Genomic DNA, 8,425 nt, shown 5'->3' on the forward strand with positions numbered 1-8,425 from the left:
GAATAGCTCTTTGGTTCTCCCGAAGAAGAAAAAATAACTCTCCTAAAAACTCTCCAATATTATCTAGGACAATCCATCAATATATCCCTATTACAACTGAACAGTTGGTAGTCATATCAGTGTTTTTGGTGCGGAGTCTATTATAAATGGAGGAGAATTGCAGTAGAATTACAAGAAGAGAAAGTCTTCTTTCACGTCGCCACAGTGGAGATAATGGGTCGACAATTACAGCTAGTTATAGTCTGTTTTTAAGCTTTAATGATATCTTGAGAGTTGTTGTGTTTGGATGGCAGTTGGGTGTGCATACAGAGTCTGGTGACAGTGTGGATGAAACGGAGGTAGGCATTGGGCCAGTGGTTTAATTATAATGGTTACAATGGTTCCTGGGAGCTGCACTGATAGTTTGACACAAAGCTGTTGTTTTTGTCTCTCTCAGAAGGAGCCATTACATTGTGTCCAGCCTTTGGTAATGGTGATGAGCAGTACGGTAGAGACAAGGCAGTACTTATACTTAGCTGTAAAATCTACCTTTGGGATATACTGTATAGCTAGGCCTTTTCAGATAGGAATCCTGAATCCAAGTGTCGGTCACAGCGGGAAAAAAATGAAAAGGATTTACAGCGCAAGATGAAACATCCTTTCTGTTTTCAGATTTGACTGTTGACTGATGGTGTCCAACTGTCCCATTTAGAAGACCTCCCAAGTATTGTGAAAGGAGAAAACATGTCCGATGCCATCTGGAATATCAAGAAGTCAGACGTCATAAAAGACAATCTACAGTGCCTTGGGAAAGTATTCAGACCCCTTGACTTTTTCCACATTTTGTTATGTTACGGCCTCATTCTAAAATGGATGAAATATAACAATTATCAGCAACCTACACACAATACCCTATAATGACAAAGCAAAAACAGTTTTTTATACATTTTTGCAAATGTATAAAAATAAAAAACAAATGCATTATTTACGTAAGTATTCAGACCTTTTCCTATGAGACTCTAAATTGAGCTCAGGTGCATCCTGTTTCTATTGATCCTCCTTGAGATGTTTCTAAAACTTGATTGGAGTCCACCTGTGGTAAATTCAGTTGATTGGACATTCATGTACATACTACCTCAATTGGGCCGACCAACCAGTGCTCCCGCACATTGGCTAACCGGGCTATCTGCATTGGGTCCCGCCACCCACCACCCGCCAACCCCTCTTTAACGCTACTGCTACTCTCTGTTCATCATAAATGCATAGTCACATTAACCATATCTACATGTACATACTACCTCAATCAGCCTGACTAACCGGTGTCTGTATGTAGCCTCGCTACTTTTATAGCCTCGCTACTGTACATAGCCTGTCTTTTTACTGTTGTTTTATTTCTTTACTTACCTATTGTACACCTATTACCTTTTTGGTTAGAGCCTGTAAGTAAGCATTTCACTGTAAGGAATACCTGTTGTATTCGGCGCACGTGACAAATAAACTTTGAATTGATTTGGAAAGGCACACACCTGTCTACATAAGGTCCCACAGTTGACAGTGCATGTCAGAGCAAAAACCAAACCATGAGGTCGAAGGAATTGTCCGTAGAGCTCCGAGAAAGGATTTGTGTCGGAGCACAGATCTGGGGAAGGGTACCAAAAAATGTATTCAGCATTGAAGGTCCACCAAGAACACAATGAACTCCGTCATTCTTAAATAGAGCTGGCCGCCCAGCAAAACTGAGCAATCGGGGGAGAAGGGCCTTGGTCAAGGAGGTGACCAAGAACCTGATGATCATTCTGACAGAGTTCCTCTGTGGAGATGGGAGAACCTTCCAGAAGGACAACCATCTCTGCAGCACTCCACCAATCAGGCCTTTATGGTAGAGTGGCCAGACTGAAGCCAATCCTCAGTAAAAGGCACATGACAGCCCGCTTGGAGTTTGCCAAAAGGCACCTAAAGACTCTCAGACCATGAGAAAGATGAAGTACAGAGAGATCCTTGATGAAAACCTGCTCCAAAGCACTCAGGACCTCAGACTGGGGCAAAGGTTCACCTTCCAACCCTAAGTACACAGCCAAAACAATACAGGAGTGGCTTCGGGACAAGCCTCTGAATGCCCTTGAGTGGCCCAGCCAGAGCCCGGACTTGAACCCGATCGAACATCTGTGGAGAGACCTGAAAATAGCTGTGCAGCAACGCTCTCCATCCAACCTGACAGAGCTTGAGAGGATCTGCAGAGAAGAATGGTGTGCCAAACTTGTAGTGTCATACCCAAGAAGACTCAATGCTGTAATGGCCAAAGGTGCTTCAACAAAGTACTGAGTAAAGGGTCTGAATACTTATGTAAATGTGATATTTCAGGTTTGACATTTTTTGAAATTAGCAAAAATAATAAACAGTTTCTGCTTTGTCATTATGGGGCACTGTGTGTAGATTGATGAGGGAAAAAAACGATTTTTATCAATTTTAGAATAAGGCTGTAACGTAACAAAATGTGGAAAAAGTCACGGGGTCTGAATACTTTCCGAAGGCACTGTATATCTCCTGGACTACGGGCCTACACTGAAATAGTTTCATAAGCAGACTGTGGTCTAAAAGAACGAAAAGTAGAGTGAAGCAATCAGCATATGTGACCTTGTGGTACAGTAGCCTGTGTTCTGTGAGCAATCCCATGAAGTGGATAGCCTGCCCAGTTACAAGTCTACAGCAGCTTTGCAGCACGTTTAGGTTCAGAAAAGGAACCTTCGCCCTACTGCTTACGTGACGTTCTGGGAAACGTTTAGGTAACAGATGAACTCTGACTCCACATGAAAGAGTTGTTCCATAATAAGTTTGGATGGCTTAAAGTTGGTGAAGGATTTATCTTGCCCTCCTTACATGACTATGACCAGAATCATTAGACATGAGCCTATGGGAACAGGATTACAGTTGAACAGGGACTTTGTCATGTACGTCGGGACTCAGGGGCCGGGCTGATCTCAGGCGGTCTCGCCCACTGTGGGCCGCTTAGTAAGGCGTTGTCTTTGGGATTAGCATTACCCAAGCGCTTGTAATGTGATGCAATGTGTCTGGGTCTAATGGAAAGCCTTGGCTGCAGGATTTCACAGCGCCGTGGTCTGATTCAACTTCGGGTACATTGTTCCTGACACAAAACTGCTTTCAAAGTATGTTGAAGGCCTAGGGGTCTTGCAGTTCTTGCTCCTCTCTTGCTAAAGAGCCTTATTACGTGTATGAAGTGAGGGGTTCTCACACAATCGAATGGCCTTGAGCTAGTGAGTGTCAGGGGAGGTTGATGGGCCCAGTCTGCTTGGTTTCTCTCACAGAGAGTTAAGCCGTCTTTATGACCACCGTGTCTCCAGCACTTCTCACCGTCACTGCCAGAAAGACAAATAAAGTCCCGTAGACCGTGGACGGTGTCATACAGCTGACACGAAGCAACGCTGCGGTGCTCCTGGTCAGGTCAGCTCCGGGCTCGTTGGTTGTTTGACGACCTTTTACAGATGTCCCTCTCTGTGTGGTTAGAGAGAGTTAAATGAGCTCTTCTCACTTTCCCAGGTCCCAGGTCAGTGACTCAGTCTTTAAACAGCCTTTGAGCCTCTGGTTGATAGGCCATAAAAAGAGCTATCTCTGACTCTGGACAAGCTGGTCGCTGGTCTGCGTACCATGTGTCGCTGTATGTTTTTTTAAAATTTTATTTCACCTTTATTTAACCAGGTAGGCTAGTTGAGAACAAGTTCTCATTTGCAACTGCGACCTGGCCAAGATAAAGCATAGGCAGTGGTGAACAGACAACACAGAGTTACACATGGAGTAAACAATAAAACAAGTCAATAACATGGTAGAAAAAAAAGAGAATCTATATACATGTGTTGCAAAAAGGCATGAGGTAGGCAATAATCGAATAATTACAATTTAGCAGATTAACACTGGAGTGATAAATCACAGATGATCATGTGCAAGAAGAGATACTGGTCTGTGCAAAAAGAGCAGAAAAGTAATAAAATAAAAGCAGTATGGGGGGTGAGGTAGGTAAATTGGGTGGGTAGTTTACAGATGGACTATGTAACAGCTGCAGCGATCGGTTAGCCTGCTCGGATAGCAGATTTTTAAAGTTGTTGAGGAGAATAAAAGTCTCCAAACTTCAGAGATTTTTGCAATTCGTTCCAGTCGCAGGCAGCAGAGAACTGGAAGGAAAGGCGTCCAAATGAAGGTTTTGGCTTTAGGGATGATCAGTGAGATACACCTGCTGGAGCGCGTGCTGCGGGTGGGTGTAGCATCGTGAGCAGTGAAACTGAGATAAGGCGGCACTTTACCTAGCTAGCCTGTGTAAGCATGACGCTGGAGCCAGTGGGTCTGACGACCGAACATGTAGGCGCAGGGCCAGCGACTAGGGCAATACAGGTCGCAGTGGTGGGTCGTATAAGGTCTTTGTAACAAAACGAATGGCACTGTGATAAACGTCCAGTTTGCTGAAGTAGAGTAATTGGAAGCTATTTTGTAAGATGACATCGCGAATGTCGAGGATCGGCTAGGATAGTCAGTTTTTACTAGGGTAAGTTTTGGCGGCGTGAGTGAAGGAGGACCTGTGTTGCGGAAATAAGAAAGCCGATTCTGTGATTGATTTTGGATTGGAGATTTTGAATGAGTCTGGAAGAGAGTTTGCAGTCCTAGCCAGACACCTAAGGTACTTATAGAATGTCCACATATTCTAGGTCGGAACCGTCCAGGGTGGTGATGCTAGTCGGCGGTGCGGGTGCAGGCAGCCGAACGGTTGAAAAGCAGCATTTGGTTTTACTAGCGTTTAAGAGCAGTTGGAGGCCACGGAAGGAGTGTTGTAGGCATTGAAAGCTCGTTTGGAGGTGTTAATAGCACGTGTCCAAGGATAGGGCGGAAGTATATATAAATGGTGTCGTCGTGCGTAGAGGTGGTCAGGGAATGCCCGCAGCAAGAGCAACACGTCATTGATGTAAACAGGAGAAAAGAGTCGGCCCGAGATATTGAACCTGTGGTACCGCCCATGAGACTGCCAGAGGACCGGACAACATGCCCTCCGATTTGACACACTGAACTCCTGTCTGCAAAGTAGTTGGTGAACCAGGCAAGGCAGTCATTAGAAAAACCGAGGGCTACTGAGTCTGCGCGCTAAGAATATGGGTGATTGACAGAGTCGAAAGCCTTGGGCCAGGTCGATGAAGACGGTGGCTGCACAGTAATGTCTTTTATCGATGGGTTATGATTCGTTTAGTAGTCTTGGCGTGGCTGAGTGTGCACCCGTGACCGCTCGGAACCGGATTTGCACAGGGAGAAGGTACGGGGGATTTCGAGATGGTCAGTGATCTGTTTGTTGACTTGGCTTTCGAAGGACCTTAGATAGGCAGGGCAGGATGGATATAGGTCGTAACAGTTTTGGGTCCAGGGTGTCTCCCCCTTTGAAGAGGGGGATGACCGCGGCAGCTTTCGCCATCCTTTGTGGATCTCAGATGATAACGAAGGAGAAGGTTGAACAGGCTGTGTAATAGGGGGTGCGACAATGGCTGCGGACAGTTTCAGAAATAGGCGGGTCCAGATTGTCAAGCCCAGCCTGATTTTGTATGGGTCCAGGTTTTCCAGCTCTCTTTCAGAACATCTGCTATCTGGATATGGGTAAAGGAGAAGCTGGGAGGCTTGGCGAGTGCAGCGGGGGGGGGGGACGGGGGGCTGTTGGCCAGGTTTGGAGTGCCAGGAGGCAAGGCATGGCCAGCCCATTGAGACAATGTTTGTTGAAGTTTTTCGATTATCATCGGACTTATCGTGGTGACGTGTATAACCTCAGTGCAGTGGGCAGCTGGGAGGAGGTGCTCTTGTTTTCCATGGAACTTTCAGTATCCCAGAACTTTTTGGAGTTAGAGCTCACAGATGCAAATTTCTGCTTGAAAAAGCTGCACTTTTGCTTTCCTGACTGACTGCGTGTATTGGTTCCTGAGCTTCCCTGAACAGTTGCATAATCGCGGGGTGCTCTTCGTGCTATTTGCAGTTCGCCACAGGATGTTTTTGTTGCTGGTCGAGGGCAGTCAGTCTGGAGTGAACAAGGGCTATATCTGTTTCTGTCTGCATTTTTTGAAACGGAAGCCATGCTTTGTTCAATATGGTGAGGTAGGTAACTTTTAAAGAATGACGCAGGCATCCTCAACTGAACGGATGATGTCAATATCCTTCAGGGTACCCGGGCCAGGTCGATAGAAAGGCCTGCCTCGCAGAAGTGTTTTTAAGGGAGCGTTGACAGGATGAGGGGGTGGGTCGTTTTGGAAGCCGCGCGCACCCGTGGCGGATTACAGGCAATGAGGCAGTGATCGCTGAGATCTTGATTGAAGACAGCAGAGAGTGTAATTTGGAGGGCAGTTTGGTCAGGATAATGTTATTAGGGTGCCCATGTTTACGGATTTAAGGGTTGTACTGGTGGGTTCCTTGATGATTTGTGTGCATTGAGGGCCATCACAGCTTTGGGATTGTAGGACTGCGCGGGGTGTTAAGCAATCCCTATTTAGTCACCTAAACAGAACCAACTCTGAAGCTAGATGGGGATGGCATCAATTCACAGATGGTGTCGAGGGCACAGCTGGGAGGCTGAGGGGGGTCGGTAGCAGGGCGGCACAGTGAGAGACTTATTTCTTGGAGAGAATTAATTTTTTAAAAATTAAAGTTCGAACTGTTTTGGGCATAGACCTGGAAAGTATGACAGAACCTTTGCAGGCTATCTCTGCAGTAGATTGCAAACTCCCTCCCCTTTGGGCCAAGTTCTATCTTGACGAAATGTGTTATAGTTGGGTATGGAAATCGCAGATTTTTTGGTGGCTTCCTAAGCCAGGAATCGGACACGGCAAGGACATAGGGTTGGCAGAGTGTGCTAAAGCGGTGAGATACGGCAAACTTAGGGAGGAGGCTTCTGATGTTGACATGCATGAGGCAAGGCTTTTCAATCACAGAAAGTCAACAAATTGAGGGGTGCACTGGGGACATGCAGGGCCTGGGTTTACCTCCACATCACCCGAGGAACAGGGAGTTAAGTAGGATGAGGGTGCGGTCTAAAAAGGCTTAATCAAAACTGGGTCGCCTAGAGCGTTGGGGACAAAGATAAAAGGAGCAGATTTATGGGCGTGGTAGAATAGATTCTGGGCATAATGTGCAGACAGGGGTATGGTGGGCACGGGTAGCACGGAGGCAAGCCCAGGCACTGGGTGATGATAAGAGAGGTTGTATCTCTGGACATGCTGGTCTCATGGGTGGAGGTCAACCCGCATGTGTGGGGGGTGGGACAAAGGAGGTATCAGAGGTACGGAGAGTGGAACTACGGGGTCCATTGCAAACCAAACACTGATAATGATAACTAGCCTGAACAACAGTATGCAAGGCATATTGATATTTGAGAGAGACATACAATAAGGCATAAAGTGATTGCAGGTCTTGATTGGGAGAGCTAGCTAAAACAACAGGTAAGATAACAGCAAGCAATAACAGGGTGCTAGTCTAACACAGCAACCACAGGTAAAAATGGCGACGACTAGGCAGAGAGGGTCGGATTAACTACACCACGATCCTGAGTTAAAAGCACAGAGCCGACAGATAAACACAATAACACAGAATGGAGTACCGTGAATTAATGGACCAGTCCAAGCAGGCATCACTATGTAGCCAAGTGATCAATAGTGTCCAGGGGCAGCCGTAGATGGAGCAGGGAGGCCTCCACTAAGCTAGCCACGCAAGACGTTTAAAAGTAGTAGCCCGGGGGGTGGTCTGGCTCAGACGGAGGGGGTCTGCTCAGACGTGGTCGTGTCGACAGAAGAAATCCAAGCCGGATGGCGATGGCGAAAGAGAGGTTGTGAATTGTAGAATTGTGTTTGCTAAACTGGTGCTAGCTTCGTGGCAAGTGGCGCTAGCTGCGCTAGCTGCAAGCTAGCTGTGAGGATCAGAAGTAGTGGCTCAGGGATTACGGCAGGAATCCGCGCGTTGTTGTCGAGAGACAGTCCGATGTGGTAAATTGGTGAGTAATATCCAGGCTAATAACAGGGCTGGTGTCTGTGCAGAAGGTAAAAAGCTGCTAGCAGCGGCAAAAAATGGCTAAATTAGCTTGTAGCTGATTTTAGACCAGTTGTGATGGATTGGCAGGGCTCTGTGTCGGCAAAAAAGGTCCAGGCCAATTGGCAAAATATGTATTGTAGCACAAGAATTAGCCGGGACCTCTTCGGTAGCCGGGAGATTGGCTAGCTCGAGGCTAGCTCAAGGATAACTGTTGCTTGCTTCGGACAGAGACGTTAGCCCAGGAGTAGCCACTCAGATTGCAGCTAGCTATCTGATCCGGTGTAAAGGTCCAGAGCTTGCGGTAGTAATCTGGAGATTTGGTACGAAAAAGCAGTCCGATATTCTCTGGGTTGATATATCGCGCTGTGCAAGACTGGGGCATGTAATTGAC

Source organism: Salvelinus sp. IW2-2015, linkage group LG4p, assembly GCF_002910315.2.
Source record: "Salvelinus sp. IW2-2015 linkage group LG4p, ASM291031v2, whole genome shotgun sequence".
Lineage (NCBI taxonomy): Eukaryota > Metazoa > Chordata > Actinopteri > Salmoniformes > Salmonidae > Salvelinus > Salvelinus sp. IW2-2015.